Source organism: Lonchura striata, chromosome 3 (genome assembly GCF_050655825.1).
Source record: "Lonchura striata isolate lonStrDom1 chromosome 3, ASM5065582v1, whole genome shotgun sequence".
Lineage (NCBI taxonomy): Eukaryota > Metazoa > Chordata > Aves > Passeriformes > Estrildidae > Lonchura > Lonchura striata.
Genome location: NC_140705.1, coordinates 47,237,337 through 47,254,693, shown reverse-complemented (window position 1 = coordinate 47,254,693; position 17,357 = coordinate 47,237,337). Strand labels below are relative to the sequence as shown.

General features: G+C 38.2%; 1 protein-coding gene across 11 annotated transcripts in view; it reads left to right on the top strand.

The window, feature by feature from the left end:
• Nucleotides 1–17,357, top strand: part of HS3ST5 (heparan sulfate-glucosamine 3-sulfotransferase 5) — a 192,542-nt gene that overhangs the window by 150,147 nt on the left and 25,038 nt on the right. The window contains exons 1-2 of one of the 11 annotated variants that reach the window (XM_085575052.1): nt 10,189–10,417; nt 15,490–15,635. The exons of 9 other annotated variants lie outside the window; for them this stretch is intronic. The gene's annotated coding sequence lies outside the window, so the exon portion shown is untranslated. Of the gene's footprint in view, nt 1–10,188; nt 10,418–15,489; nt 15,636–17,357 lie in introns of those variants that run through there. One more of the 11 variants, XM_021555517.4, reaches the window with a different exon arrangement.

Genomic DNA, 17,357 nt, shown 5'->3' with positions numbered 1-17,357 from the left:
ACTTGATGCTACAACTCATGTCACCCTCAGAAACCATTCAGACTACAGCTCATGCTCAGCCAGAAAAGGATTTCCAGTAGGACATTTGAAGAAGCAGAATGTGGTAGCCTTGTAGAGCTCACAGGGGCTTGGCTGGTGCTAAACCTTTAAAATTGTCTTTATATAGGACATGTCTGCTGATTAATAGATCCTAACAAGCAGTTCTTAAAAGGTTTTATTTGAAAGATTTTTCACAGAGCATTATTTGTTGGGAAAATATTATTTGAAACTTTTCAAGGACTGATCTAAAAACACATTTTGAAATAAAACAGGAACTATAAATGTTGGTTTTGCATAGCCACACAATGTAGTAGTCATGACTTAAACACTTCACCATGCATGCTAAATTCTTTCTGAGCAGTTTTTCTGCCCTGAGGAACAAGCATGTTAAGAAGAAACAGCTAAAAAGTCAGCAGACACTGAAGAAAGGGAAAACAACAGACAATTTATATATCAAATCAGTCAATTCCTTGAAAGCACCATGGCAGCAGTGTTGGGGTTTTTTATGTGACAGAAGGCAGGAAGGTAGCAGATATGCTCAGGGAGGTCAGTCAGTGAATATAGAGCTTTTAGGTGATGGAGAAGCTGACAAACTGGCTGATTTGATGTGAATTGAATTGCACTGAGGTTTTCAGAACTGAGTAGCACGACTTTGTGTAGGGCACACAGTATAAATAATGGAAAAGAGAAAGAGACATCATACTGAGTCATATGTTTTTGGATAAGATATTAGTTGCCGGCAGGGAGATGCAGGACCTATTCTGAACACAGCTGCAGACGAGAGGACTCAGAAGAGAAAGGTGACAAGGGAGGAGAGAAGGAGATACAGTGCAGGAGGTCAGGAGGAGGCACACATGACAAGCGCTTGTCTTCTGCATTTAAAAATATGGCTCCATAATATAGGAGACATATTTGATAATAACAGTATAAACAAATTTGTTCCAGCCCTCTCTCCATTCCTAGAAATCAGACAAAAAGAGTAGCACAGCACTATCTTGATATACAGTCTGTCCTTTTTCCTTTTGCACCTAGGCTGTTGCAAGTGTGTTATTACTGCTGGCCTCTCAGTGAGCAGCCCTGGATGCAGAGGTGTGACCCCCTTCAGTGCCTGAGCTCTAGCCTGTGCTCTGCTGCCTCTGCTGCCTGGGTTAGTCCCTAGAAAACTGTTGCCAGCTGGTGGAATTTAAAGAAGGTCCAAAGCTGATTTGAATTACACCCCAGCTGTGATGAATGTAGGAATGTAGTGGGAACTAAGCTTCTGTGAAAACTGCATGTCAATGTTGTGCAAGGCAAGGAAGGAAAGAGCCCAGCATATTTTTTTAAAAAGGCACAATATAATTGCAGCTTTTAAAATGAAGATTTAAGGAATTCAGACAAAATTGTGATCGTTAGGTGTTTGATACATCTGATTAGTCTTTGTTGGAATTATCTGTACTGCAGAATAATTATCTATACACAATTCCCTGCATTAGCATTATAACCTAATCACATATCTATAGCTTTCTGTATGACTTCTTAAATTGGCTTTGTAATAGCCTCAGTGTAAAAACTAGTAACCTGAAGTGATTAGTCATTCATTATTTCCCCTGTCTCTGACTCAAAAGAAAAGATATGAGCTAATCAAATCCATACCACTACACAGTCTTTTCCAGAAGTAGATAGAAATACAGGAAGCTGCTTTTAGGGAGCAGAAATCACTTCAATTCTTTCCCCAAATGACTGCACAAAGTACGATGTGGAGTTCTTAACAATATTTTCCTTGAAACTGCTCTGGGTTTGTTTATATCAGAGAGAGAGAGAGACTTCTTATAATTGTGTCTAAGCCAAAAACTTATATAACAAAAAAGAGAAACATATTCCTTTTATGTCCAGAACTATCTTATTGACAGAATTTTTTTCACTAGATTAATAAATATTTAACAGTAAAACACAATTCCAATGAAATCATACATATGAAAGTACCATATGTAGAAGTTATAACTTGCAGCTAACTATTCTGTCTTAGAGTCTGGAGTGAGATTAACTGGCACTGTCTTTTAAATCTTAAAAACATAAGGGCTAAACAGCTAATTTTGCATCTTGAGACAGAAAAAAGAGGTTATGTATAAGGCCTATTGTTTCATATTCTTAATTTAATATACAATTACATACATACATACATACATATATATATATATAATATGTAGTTATATACCAAAAATTATAACAAACATGTAACAAAAGTATAGCAATAGTGAACAATATAGTATCGTAAAAATATAAGTATACTATACAGCCTTATAAGAATACTTCCTTCATCTTATATATGATTTCTGTAGATTGGGACAATATAGTTTTATGTTAAACATTACTTAAAGGCTAAAATAAAGTCTGCACATGTGACCACTATTAGAAGAACACAGGCCCTATGAGGGAGTGACTGAGGGAGCTGGGGTTGTTTAGCCTGGAGAAAAGGAGACTCAGAGGTGACCTGATCACTCTCTACAGCTGCCTGAAAGGTGACTGTAACCAGGTCAGGATTGATGTCTTTCTCCAGGCAGCAACTGACAGAACCAGAGGACAGTCTCAAGCTGCACCAAGGGAAATATAGGTTGGATATTAGGAAAAAGTTTTTTTACAGAAAGAGTGATAAAGTGCTAGAATTGTCTGCCCAGGAGGTGGTGGAGTCACCATCCCTGGATGTGCTTAAAAAAGATTGGATGTGGCACTTGGTGCCATTGTTAAGTTCAGTTGTTAGGGCTGGATTAGACTTGGTGATCTTGAAGGTCTCTTCCAACCTAGTGATTCTATGAAGATAATATTATTAAAGATGTAGATGTCATTATTTAATTTACTAGAGCATAGGTAGCCAATGCACTCAGTACAACACAACTTTTCATGTTAAACATTGTACATAGCTAGAGAAAGCCCCTAACTTGAACCGATTGAATCTAATTAGATGAAATGAAGAAAGAATATATTTTAAGACATGGAGCTGGGGCACAGATATTCTTAAACACTTTGCTGTCTGCAAATAGTTATTAGGTGAAAGGGCATTCTGAGTCCTAATGAAGTATCCTAAATTCAGTGACCATCCTTCTCTGCTAATGTCCATCTTATTCTGTTATTCCCCTTTTTATCTTATTTTATCCTGCTCTGTACTTTTTTTTTTTTTCAGCCAGAGTATATAATGGTCAAAGATAATACCAGAAGTGCCAGAGGATAGAACTTCCATTAACAAGCTGATGATGTCAGGTGCTGTTACCAATTTATTTTCTTAAGACTGCAGATCTGGCAGCAGAAAACTAAGAAAGAACTTATATTTCCCTGATTCATACTCAAAAGATGTAACAACAACCCCAGGACATTAAGCTGGCTGATGTTATATGAAGGCTAAAGTGATGTTGCTCAGCATTGTCATGACCCCAGTGCTCTGCAGGTTTATATTTTGTGGGATGCCTTCCAATGATCTGCTCTATCCTCCATCCTGGAGTCTCTCAGACATACACTAGAGAGGTAACCTTGGGCACCAGCACCAAGGAAGAAGATTTAAATCACCACCTTCAGCAGCCTTCTGATGCTGGATTCCCTTGGACTCAGCATGGTCAGCCATAATATCTAGTTAGGTCACAAAACCCATGATTTGCTAAAAAGTATTTGAAAAAAATTGGCTTTCTATCAGATTTGAGCTTATCTTTTGGACAACACATCAATATTGGTTTCAAGCTGTTCTCCATGGTCATTAAAGCTGGTGAATTGGCTGCTGCTGCATTGAGTAGGGTGGGGTTTTTTCATTCTGTTTCTCCTCTTTAATCACATGGATCTAGAAAAATTAGGATTTATAAAATAAATTAGTCACTGAATATGCACTGTAAAAAGATGAAGGTGGGATAAAGAAAGAAAAATCAGCTCTTAATGAGACAAACAGAAATGTTATGCTTGTATGGCCAGCAGATGTAATTCAAATGGCACTGAAACTTTAAGACTATTTTTATGCTAATTTTTTGAGAGAAGAACCTTATTTCCTTTCTATGTTTTATCCAAATACTCTGCTCCACACAAATGGTCACAGTTCTACCAGATCAGAACAAGATTTCCTTGTCCTGTAATTAAAACACCTCTTTTCTCTCTTGTCTGCACATCAATTATCATTTCACATGGTGACATTTGGCATTTTTGGAAGGTAGAGTCTACAGCATGTAAATTTTTTACAGTGATTTAGATATTCAATTAGTGTAAGCACATGTTGTATCAGGAAGTACAAGGCAAAACAATTATTGGGGGAGGGTAGAATAAAAAACACCTTTTAATTGTGTTAGCAGAAGCTAACTCTGTGACTTCATTTTCTAATTTTATATATATATATATATATGAATGGCTTAATTTGAGCAGGAATTCTGCAGAAATTTTCACATAAACCCAAATATAGGGTTTTCTTATGTTCCTAAGTACTGCTACCTGCTAAAAATTATATGTCCACATTGACTTATACTTTTGAAACAAATCTTGATAGTAAATAATATAAGTTATCTCCAGAATTCAATAGAAGCAGATATTATTTTTCAGGCAAATATTTTTAAAATATATACACACCTTTCTTCATATACATGTGTATATATGTACATATATTATGTTCTTTGTTACCTCCCTACTTTTCACAGAGAAAAATCTGGGAATTTGATGCATTACAAAATCCTAATATCACCCTCCCACCACATACTAATTTATCAAAACATTTTCCTTAGAAAATGGCTGTCTTCCAAAAATACAGCTATGGGCTACATTCGGCTTGTGTATTTCAGTTTCCTTTAAGGTGGGCTGCAATGCAAGCATGGGATTCACGGAGTTTCTAGCAATAGCAGGATGAGGGGTCATTTGCTCTCATGGAGAGTGAAAGCACTTTAAAGAAAGGACAGTAGAAACCTGATTTCTTCAGAGCAAATTTCTAAATTATGACCCTAGTTTCATTAACTTGGTGGGAAAACAGAAATTGCAGGCACTCTTCTAGAAAAATAGCATAGTAAACCTGCTTGGAGGAGTTGTCCTTGTGACAGGTAAAATAAAGGAGCACCCTTGTGCACCAGGGGAAAAACAATATAGGAAAGTAGAGAACACAGAGTGCTGCTGGTGGAGCTGCTTTTGCTATCTCCAGTATCCACACTCTGCTTGGGAAAAAGGGGGATTCCTGCTATGGCAGTGCTGGCAGTGCCCTGGCCCTGAAGCTGGAGCACTTCTGGGCACCCATGCAACCAGCCTTCACTCAGCAGCCTCTGTAGCAGCCCCACAGCCCCCAGTCCCTTCTACACATCTCTGGTAGTCTGGTAACTTCAGCATGATAAGATCAGTTTTGCAAGGTTTACTGTCAATGTGGAGGGAATGATCCCTCACTTATTCTACAGACAAGAGAAAATGACCTTAAGTTGTGCCAGGGGATGTTTAGACTGGAAATTTGGAGAAAGCCTTTGTGGAAAGCACTGTCAAACATTGGAACAGGCTTCCCAGAGAACTGGCAGAGTCAGTATCTGAAAGATGTGTAGAGATGGCACTTAGGGACATGGCTTAGTGGTGGATTTGGCAGTGCTGCACTGACAGCTGGACTCCACAATCTTAAGTCTCTTCCAGCATAAATTGTTCAATAACTCTGTGATTCCTTGATTCTATATTTTCTACAACAAGGCTACATTCACACAACTCTGTAAATAGCTAATCATAATATTGATGAGAACAAAAAATATTTGCCTGAAATGATCAGTATCTGCATGAACAGTGACAATGACAGATACAGAAGAAATTGTACAAGAATTAGGGTATACCTATAAAACAAGTGTTTTACATGCATCTTGCTTTTTAAATTTATCCTTCTCTGGATAGAGACAGCAGCAAGAACTGAAAAACAACAGGTAAGTCTTACACAAATGCACCTTCCTCTGGAACAGCTGGGCAAATCTGATTAAAGATTTTTGAAACTAAATTGGACGCTTCATCAAAAAGTGATTGTTAGCAGAAAGCCTGCATGGAAAAAACACAAGATAAAACATCACTTTAATCTTTCCCTCCTAGAGTATGACTCAATTGAATTAAATTTATCCTTGGCTTTCTTATAGGAATATATTTGATGGTCCTCAACAAGTTTTTTCCTAGACCTGCTAAACACAGGAGAAATTTTATTTTGGTTTTGCAGTAGTACTACAAAATCATAACCTTGTTTTTTTTTTTTTTTTCAAAAGGATCTTTTTAATGTATGTTTATGCTTATATAATGAATATAAATACCTGATGCTCATAAAACAAGTAACCATCTGTGTAAGTTAGTGTCGGGCAACACAATATGAATCTTTCACTAAATCAATTGCAAAAAGTGATAAAAGTGTTGTAGTACCTGGTAATCATTATGTAACTTCTCCAGGCAAGAAATGAGTAAAGATTTTGATGGAAAGTCCATTTCTTTTTCTTACTTCCACCCTTCCCATGCCCTGGGTAAACTGATCTCAGTATAGGTCCAAGGTTACTATATCCTCTCATTTTATATCCTTTCTCAGGATCACAGGTGCCAAGGGCTGCACCACACTGGTAAGACAGTTCCAGGACAGAGGATAAAACACTGTCCTGTTGTTGTTCAGTAACAGAGAGCATTTTCCCTGATGTGCATTTGGGTTCATGACACCTAGAATTCCTTAAGCCAATGTTCCACCACTGTTCAGGAAGTTGTAAGTAAAACAGCTGATTTAAAAGGTATTTAGCCTTCAGGTTGCAAACTTCTCTAAAGATGAGAGAGTAGGCTATAGAGCAAGCTACGGACTTCTTAATTTAGCAGTCCCAATGCTGTGTTTGATCCTGCAATGACAATGACACTTCATGGCTATAACACCTCTTGGCTCCATGTGCATTCTGCCTTGTAGTGTTACCACATGGTGGGATATCAGTCTTTAGCATGAAGAAATTGTGTCTCCAGTGATACATGGCCGTGTGTGCGACTGCTATGATCATGCCCTGGGAGAAATGCTTATGTAAAACAAGCAAGCATATGCACCTTTTAGTGGAAAATCCATCTCCCTTAAATTTTATCTCCAGTGGGCTATTTAAAATGGTTTTTTAGCAGCATAAAGATGCAACATTGTGCTCAGTAACTCTTAGTATGCTTTGTGGTAGGAAAATTGTCCTCTTAATCTCGTACTCCTGAGAAGCATAAAAGAAATAAAGCTATTGATATTAGTTCCAGGACTCTGAAAAGATGCCATTGCAATTTTATCACTATACTACAGAGACTTGTTCATCAGCATTAGACTTTTAATTGTTGCAAACCAATACAGAATTCAGTTAATTGTGTCTTTTAAAAACACTTTCTGCATAAAAGTAGGTTTAAATATTACCCCAATATGTTTCCCTTATAGATGTTTACATCACTGGGTATGTATGCTGGGATGTTTGTTATCCTTATTTTGCTTTGTAAGTTTTACTTGAGATCAAAGGACTTGGATATCACAGCAGACACAGGATGTGCAACATTCATTGGTACCTATAGATGTCCTTACCTCTTTATGTCCCTGCCTGTAACACTCACGTAGCCCTGCTTGCTATTGTGTGCCTGGACCAGGATTATAAATATAAATAGCAGGCACTGGCACACTGGTGCTGTGCCAGCCTGGCTGGGGACAAACAAGTGGCAGACACCAGTGATGAAAACTGGACACCCAGACCAACAAAACTGTCAAATGTCCAATGTTGCCGTGGATTCACACAAAGTGTTGCAGTTTCTAACTCCAATATAACACAAAAATTTGATGAGATTTGTTTAATGACGGTAATGAGTGAAAAAGAGGATGTTCCCCAAATACTTTTCTTCTGGCTGTAGCTTGATCGCCCTTGCATTCTATGGTCTCAGGATCAGAACTGTTGCAATTCTGGACTTCAGAAAAAGCCAAAGCAGAGAATGAGTCATGAGCAGGATTTTGCCCTGGGTTCTCTGATGTTCCTGCTGAGGCCAGAATTTCTCAGCTCTGTGGGGGTTTCATTTCAATCCACATCCACATTTGTGCTGGAATGAGTCTGGTTGAGGAAGGGGAATGCTTTTTCAGTGCATTTCACAACTAATGAATACAAAAGCCAATCTGATTAATAACCAGTGTGTTGCAAGCCCCAGCCAACTCAGGAATAAATGATTAGCAATGGATCTTGCTGTCAAAAGAAATGATTGAGGACACAAACTGAATAGGATTAAATTTGACACCAGATTCTTAAATAATGAAAGCAGAAAAGTACTATATCCTGAGCACAACCCAATCACAGGCTGAGAGGGTCAGGAACTAATTTCCCCATTAAGCAAGTTCATCAACTAATGAACATTTTGATCATATTTCACCATGTTGTTTCATAATAATTTCGTGCCATTCATTTCAGGGAGAGGAAGAAGTAGGGAGAAGGGCTGGCAGATTTTGGTCTCCGATGGAAATTGCTAGGAAAAACTGGCTCAGATTCTCTCGGTACAGGGGCAGAGAATTGTCCTGAGAAAAGGGGCCTGACGCTGTGTGCCCGCAGGCAGCAGAGTTATCACTGGGTCAGGCACGCCTTATGAAAGGACATATTATTTATTGGGCACTTTGGATACCGGTCCAAACTAGTGCTGAACTTTCCAACCTGCCCAGAGCACAGTTCTACCCAGAATATAGACAGACAACCACTATGTATGCAAGCTGTCAGTTTGGCTTAGTCTGGTAATATCCCTGTTCCTAATGATAGTTTCTGGGATTTTTAACAATGTAATTTTGGGAAATCCTAATTCCTGTACGCCTGCAGAGATTTGTTGCTTTACAGTTACAAAACTTTTCTGTTTGTAAACAGGTTTAAAAAAATATACTCAGAAAACCACTTGATGATTTTTTTTGGTGTCACTTCAGCCTTTACTCTCGGATTCCAGAAAACATCATATGAAAAAACAGGACAACCTATAGTGGAGTATCATATTGTAAACCAGTCTAAGCATGGTACTGGGTCTGGTCTTTTGAAAATATTGGACCAAATACATTGTGCCAAATGTTTTACACCAATTAGCAATTCATTCAAAGAGTTATGTCATGCATAGAAATCATTTGCCTTTATGAATGATCATAAGGTGTTAAAAAAATTTAATACTTGAATCCTGGAAGTAAATCCTAGAATCGCATCCCCAAAAGAGAATTATCTTTTGCAGATTGCATGCCAAGCTTTTTCTGAGTTATTATCACAGATGGTGAAAAATTCCCATGGCCTTATACTCATGTTCTTTTTCATTCCAAATGGAGTCCTTTGTGAAATAGCAGCGTGATTGCATATGTTTGAACTCTGACTGTCCACTTAAACGTATGCTGCACTTCAGTAGTGTGGTCTCTGGGAGGGAGTGCTAGGCTCTGTTACAGGAGGTTTAGGACAATTTATTTTCACCCCAAAGCCACTGAAATCCTGCCTAGCATTATCTCTGTTAGACTATACCACTAAACTGGAACAGTCACAGCTGAAACACAGTCTGTCATGCTGTGCTTAATCCAACAGATATGCAAAATTCTCTAAAGCAAGTGTAGTTTCTCTCTATCCTCTACACCCAGCTTCATGTATCCATCACTTTCCTCAGCTCTCCCCAGTGACTTTTCAGCTCCAGAGTTATGGATTTTCTCACAGATCTAGTGAAAATGAGGCATGGTTGCCTCATGTGATCTCTTGGTCATTGGGCTGATGGATGAACTCAGACATGATGCTTCAACTCCATTTCTCTTCTACCTGTGCCCCTAAACAATGGGGAAAGGTGAAGTCCTCTATCCTGGGGAAAGACCTTCAGTGGTAGTCTCAGCAATTAGGATGAGCCTATTTAATTGACAGAAAAATCAGATTTAAGTTTATTCAAGTGACATTTTGTCTTAGACCTCAGATTTTCTTATTATTATATCAACTGCTATATAGTGTCCATTTTTACTTGGTGTAGTAGGTGTTCAGAATAAATTTTGAAAGTACATAGTATCAGAAATCTACAAAATAAATCAGGAGCTGCAAGTATTCTTATGGTGGGTGTGAAATTTTATATCTGCTACAAGTTTGGGGATGAAGGTACTGCTCACATTTTGCAGCTAAGTAGCCAGTGAATTTTAGATGGGATGTAGGGGCAGCTGGTCAGCCTGACTGCAGCTTTGCTGGTGTGCCCACTGTTTGTCATTTGATAGGGACAGAGCTGACTCCCCAGCAGTCCTGCCCTCATCCTTCACCCTCCTGCTGCTCCATGGAGCTGGCTGCTGTGGCTGTGCACTGCCTACATTTGCAACTTCTGGGCAACAGCCCATCACACCATACAGGGCAATTTACCTCAGTTGCCACTGGTGGAGCAGCATAGATCAGCTGGAGCATGCCTGTGGACTTGGCATTTAATGGGCTTTTTGGTGAGTAGTGATACAAGCCTTATGTATCTGGTACTAGTACATGGAGTACAAACCATAATGAAATGGATCCGTTCCACAAGACATACAATTTTATGCTTCCTAATTGAGCAATTAATTTAGTTTTGCCTACTATTTCATAAATGTCAGGGGATAAAGTTGAGAACAAGTGGTTGCTGTATTTGCATCAGGAACTGAGGGCTAAAGAATTGTGCAAAATTGGTAGTATACAGAACTGATTTCCAGATTAATGTTTGGATTGATTTGAATAGAGAGCTAATTTTACTTTTTCATTTACTGATTTGATTTGAATTTGATTTGAATCCCCTCCCAACAGAATAAGAATGCAGATTTAAAGTCCTGTCTTTGACTGATCTCTGTGAGTGTCCTTGAAACTCCTTCTTTATTCTATGACGGCACTCTTCTCCTCTGGGAAACACATATTTTCCTGTAACTCTAAACTAGTAGGAGACAAGTGTCAAGAAAACTTGGATGTTTAAATCAAAATTGATTTTCCCATCTAAGACGACAGCTACTCCATACTGGTATGGACCAGCCTATGGAAATTTTGAAAAATTAATAACCAGAAAAATATATCTAAAATATTCTCAGTGTGTTTCATCCAAATGATACTAATTTTATTCACTTAAAACAGTCTTGAATAAACTTTAGTTTAGTCATAGAAAAGAAACCAATATTTTTGCTTAATAAAGTGATAGCAAACGTTTAATATGAGCATGTGCTCATTTACTATACATTATTTTGATATTACTTGTATCTATGCGTGTAGAAAATTAGAAATCTAATCCAGAAAAGCCCAGAGAAGATGAAACAACATTTTACTTGGTGTTACATCAGTTCCACACTACTGAGGAATCCATTTTATTTAGGGAGAATCCCCATGAAAACAATGAAGGCAGTCAACAGGATGCTTTACACAAGTGGGAAGACTCTGATCATGCATGTCTAAAATGTGCCATAGAAAAGACATAATTGCCCATTTTATGGCATGTTGGACTTCACACAGAGTCTGCTTCTAGTAAAGAACATTTCTAAAGAATCACATCCAATAAATGAATCCTCCAGGCTCTTGTTTTCAATGTTGTGTGCACTTCTTTGGTGTGAAAACTTCTGTGAAGGCTTCATGAGCTAAAAATTCTCTGAGGTGCTGTGCTGAGACTCTAGGAAACAAAACTGATAATGCTGTACCTCCTGGGCATCTGTACTCCCTCCCTTCTAGATCCAAAAATCAATATGTGATGATGTGGTTTTAGAAGGCCTGCTGTAAGCAAGTGGCTATTAAAATGGCATTAATCGTGCCTTAGGCAAATTGGTATTTGTTAAGCATATGGATAGTATTATTAGCATGAAGTATGCCTGGCATCTGAGTAACAGTCATCAGTGTATCTGAGGCAGGAGGTGCCTACTTCATGGGTCAGTTCTCTGGTGAAATATCTAGAGAGTTAAATTGAAACTAAATAATTGCTGAACCCAGTGCAATTTGGACAAACTACTTAGTCCCTACACCTTCCACGTAACCCTGAGATTGAAGGAAAAGCTGCAGTTAGCTGAGGGGGTCTGCTGAACAGAAGGTGATGAGGGTGCCTTCATCACGCAAATAAAAACATGCGACAGCACCACACCTGCACTGTGATAAAGTGCCCAATATGTGTGTGTCAGTGGCTCCACAGGCTGTGTTCTGGGTGTTTTGAAACTAAATCTTTCTTCCTCCTATTGACTTCTTGCCCTCTGGTACATTGAGTTGGCTGCCTGAGACGCTTTCACTAAGTACAAAGTCAATTGACTGTAAGTAGTGATGAAGAAAATGTTGTGTGATTAATATTACAGTTCAAGCTCCTCTGATCAGTCACAGAAAGAGCAGTCAAATAAACTCAACTTCATTTCAGAGAATCACACACTGTTAATGGTAGAGAGTCTGCCTGGAGCCCAAAGGGGAAAAACAAGCCACTTGAGGCAAATCTCTCTTCTTTTACATAGAACAAACTGGTTGAGCAGTGTTAAAAGCTGCTTATTGATTTGTGCCCAGTCTGAAAGCCATGCAGTGATGTAAATGAAAATGTGTCAAGAGTCAATATTGATTTTTTTTTCTTTTTCTTTTTTTTTTTTTTTAAAGCAAGGCCACCTCACTTGGGAAATGCTGTTAGCTATACCACTAGGCTTGTCAGTAAATGAAGATCCTTTTCCACAACACTACATATGTCCAGAAATCAAATTTACTTATTTTACTGAGGTAATATGGACAGTATGCTGAGAGCAGCTATGTTCACAAAACTTGTTTTTTTGAGCAAATTGTTAGGTGAAGAAAATGAAATGACAGAGAAGAAATCAAATCTTAGAGAAAATAAATTTGCTGGGCTGAGCTTGCAGTCTAATACTTGCATCCTAGACCAAATTTTTTTTGTTTGTTTTTAAATCTTGCTTGCAATAGATTTGTGTAACAATTTAAATTATATTCAGTGAGAGCCAAGGACAAGGAAAGGGAAGAAAGGGAATCCTATTGTCCCTAGGGGGTGTGCTCTCATCTGGAGGAAGCCTGGCAAGAGCTCCCTTTAGAAAGAGGGTGTTTGCAGGTAGAAGACCTACAAGAGCCTGCCTTTCACATGACGACTAGCAGAAGAAAAATGGATGATCCCTGAAGGGTAATCCAAATACATTATTTGTTGACTTCCCACCATGCTTAGTGAGGGATATGCAAAGCAGTATAAGAAAATACAGCCAGCAGTTGTCTATGTTTTTTCCCCTGAAGAATCAGATGCAAACTGTAATAAAAACTGCTGTGCTCAAAATCAATGCTATAGCTTTTTCTATTAGATTAGAAACTGCAACCAGGCTCTTTTAAGTAAAATTTCTACCTTGTTAACTCTTAGCAAGAAATATTCTTCCAGGTCTTTGACAAAAGCTGCTTCTCTGTAGCCAAGATAATATTTTTTCAATCTGTGCCACAGAATCTGGCAACTAATTTCTTACACTTCAATTAGAGGTGACAAGAGGATGTGGCAGACAGCCCGTTGCGGCTCTGATCTTCTAAGAATGAACAGCTATCCACAAGGGAGGGTCATATTTAGTGTGAAGTAAGGCTTGTGAGATGTTTTTTACTTTACTGGCACTTGTAAGGGTTTTGGATATTTCCACAGCTTCTAGTTTTTCTTCCTGAGCCGAAGAAACATGCTTCATTTATGGCAGTTTGTCTCTTCATTCATTCATCTCTGCTTGCGTCTTTCCATGAAAGAGAAACACTTCTCCTTTCTCTATTTCTACCCACGAGAAATCATCACCTCAACTATAGTCTTTCTGGGGTGACAAAAGAAACATTTCAAGCTAAAAATAAATAAACAGAGAAATTAAATTCTAACTTGGAGAAGAAACCAGAGTAAGTAGCACAGAGGCAAAATGGCAGTCTTCCAACTACTGGCAGAAAAAGGTGCCCCAAACTAACTAGTGGCAAATCAAAAGTGCAACTTCAAACATATTAAGTGTGTGGAAATGCTCCTATCAATTTCATGTTGCTAAGGTTCAGCTGATTAAAATAGAAGTTCATTTTTAAGCTCCAGCAAATTGAAGTTGGGCTTCTATTAAAGTCTGCAACTGTTATAAATGTTATAAATGGATGTCTGGGCTGATGAACTGAAAGTTGTTCAGTGAGAGACATACACATGGCTCACACTTTATTTTTCATCAACTCAGACAGGTTTTTGATCCTTTTATTTGCTTTTTTTTTTTAACATTTTGTTGCCAAGCAGAATGATAACTATAATGTAATATTTTTTTGTTTATTTTTTGCAGAAACACAAGGGTAATAACATCTTCTGTATAAACTAAATGTAATTTGTCATAAATCTGGAAAGTAAGGCAATACTGATGTTCATCTATTCTGCCTGCTTTGTCAGGCAGCTTGCTTTCAATTTTGTGTTATAACCATACAAATTTATTATTACTAAAATTCAGGCAGAGGGAGACAGAAGAAGATATAAAAGTATTCCACTGCTCTGCTATGTTCTGTACATAATGTGCAGAGATAGTCACTCAGTGGAATTCCATAACAGAAGAAACTAAGAAGAAATATGAAAGGCAAAAGACTTACAAAATGGATTTATTTTATCAATTCGTTTTAAAAATGTATGAATGGGAGTGAACTGGCATTAACTACTTTCCAAACATTTTACTTGTCTCACAATAATGTTCTCTGTGGAAATGATTTTATTTTGTCGGTACCACAATTTGCTGTCTCAGACTTTTCTGTTCTGGGAACAACAGCTGAATATGAGTGTCTTCAGCCAACTTTGGAAACACCTACTTCTTCTGTACATCTTAAGAATACAGGTGAGGGCCTGTAAGTTATACCCTCTTACGTGCACTGGCACTTGGAAGATAGGTACTGACATGATTTAACTGTCCTCTCCCAGACTACCAACTCCCTGGTGTGGTGCTCCACCTTGGAATTGTTCAGGAGCCACCAGAACTAATAAATGGAAAATAAATGGGAAGGATGCATCTGCCTCTGGCCAGAGAAACATCTTCTTTCTCTTGACATCCTTGACTGTAAACCCTGCTTTACAGATTGGTGCCAGGCCTTCTTTCTGTATTTTATGAATCAGACATTATTTCTCATTTTTTCCTTGATATTTATTTCATTCATCCATTCATTTATTCACCTGGTGTGAATAGAGGCTTGTGATTAATTATTTGGTCTAGAGCAAGGACTTGAATCTTGATAGCCTAGCTGAGTGACCTACTTGTTGGCAGTAATTAACCACAGCCTTAGACATGTTCTGAAGTCACTTGCCTGAACCTGCATTACTAGAAAAATGGGTAGACAGCTGTCTTGTTTGAGAATTCAGCTATAGTAACTGGGGATATTTGGTTTGTGCTAGGACTCACCTGAGGTGACACCACTTTTCTTTGAGCCTACCCAAAGACAAGCACTGTCATAGTTTTGGCATCTCCTCCAACCCATGGAAGGAGAATCAGGTCTAACACCAGTACAGCATAAAAGCAACAGCTGTAGCTGAATTCTGCCTGAGCTTTCTGAGATGGATGCTATTTGACTTTTTGAGGTATTTGTCAAGACAGTGACCTGACCACATGCTGACCTAACAGCCACTCAGTATCAGAAGGTGCCCCAATGGAGACACAAGCTGCAGCAAGCAAGGGAAGATCTCTTTTCTTGGGAGTCCTGCTGGAAGGACCAGCCACCTGGAAGGTGAGGGCTTGCATGCTTCACCAGGCAGGGCAGAGGGAAGAGATCAGAGAAGTCACTAGTTTAAATGGCAAGTAGTTTTTGAAGCAAAGAGCAGAAAACAGTCCTCTTTACCAGCTGAGTGCCCTAATTGCTGCCCTATGGCCGTGCTCTTTCCTGCTCTCCATTCCAAGGAATCCTTCATTATTTAATGTAAAACAAAAGATCTTTCTCAGGAGCTGCACAAAGTGCTCTGTCCATCTCTCTGTCTCTGGGTACTGGCATATGCATGTGCATACATAAATACGCCAGCACACAGATGAAGAGGTTGCAATTCTCTTGGGAAGTGAGATATGTGAATTTGAATCCTCTTAGGCTGGAGGGCAAGGAAGGATTAATTTTGTTTTGTTCATAGTCTTATACTAGAGGAGGATTTCAATGGGGGTCTTGAAGAAGGGTTAGTAGAGTGACCTTGGGAATGCTCTATGTCTGGTAGTATTTTGTTAAACACTAAATTGTTTAACAGAATAAAGTAGGGGAAAAGTAGGGGATAAGTAGGGGATAAGTAGGGGAAAATTTATCTCAAAATTGTATTGGTTAAATTAATCATTTAAATGATCCCATCTAGGGGCTTTATAAGATGTACACATTTATATGTAAGCCACTTGTCTTTTCTGCAGATTAAATGCTTTGAAGTCAGTATAATGATTTGGTCCATTTCTCAGCACTGCACACAGAGGGTGGACATGATAATAGCTTACCTGGTTTTATTTTTGGATTAATCTTTTTGAAATATCTCCAATATTCAAAAAAAGATTAAATAATAGTATGGATGAAATAGTAGCTGTCCATTTTCTCTGAGAAATCTCTGTGACAGACAATATAAATAAACATATTGTTTAAATTTTTTTGCTTTTTCAGGTGATACACTCAGGGGTAAATCCAGAGTGTAAAAGAAGTCTTTGCATGAGTTTCAGAAAAGAGCATAAGATGTGACTCACATAAAAAGCAAGAGGAGGAAAAAAATACTCATTTTCCTCTCTCTAACCTAATATTTTAACCTTTTTTCACACTTGCAAGGAGATGCTTCTATCCTCTTGAATTCAACACATACTCCTTAGTGATGTACCTGGAAGAGGGAGGAGTCTGAGTCCCATTGCTTTAGGAGTGGGAGAGAGTGGGCAGATGGAAAGGAAAATCTTGTGTTTTGTTTAGAAGAAAAGGAGACAGATATATGGAAGCAAATATTGTGTGAATGGGAATATAGATCACACATTCAAAAGCCTTTAGAAGTCCAGCCCTCTTTCCTTTTCCCTCTATCCATCCCATGAAATTATTCTGCCTTTGATCCCATCCCTCTCGCTCTTTGTTCAGTGGTACAGAAGTATGTGACCCTGAAAGGTATCAACTGACATTTCCTTTCCTGCCTAACTCAGATCAAGAGAAGGAACTGTTTGAAAAATTATGTTTATTAAATGGATTTCTAATATAAGCTCAGTATTTTTGTGTGTTCATGACAAAAGAATTTAACCTGCCTGATTACTTAAAAAAAAAAAAGACCAAATAAATGTAGGCCAGAAACAAGTTAAAATTTGATTTCTAATTTATTGCAGTGCTTAGGAGCATATTTTAACTCAATTTGCCACACTCTCCATTATTACTGTAGACTTGTCAGTGAGAAAAAAATCTTTGCAGTGAACTACTTGGATCCTTGCCCTTAAATAAAACAGTATTTTTAATGTCTTC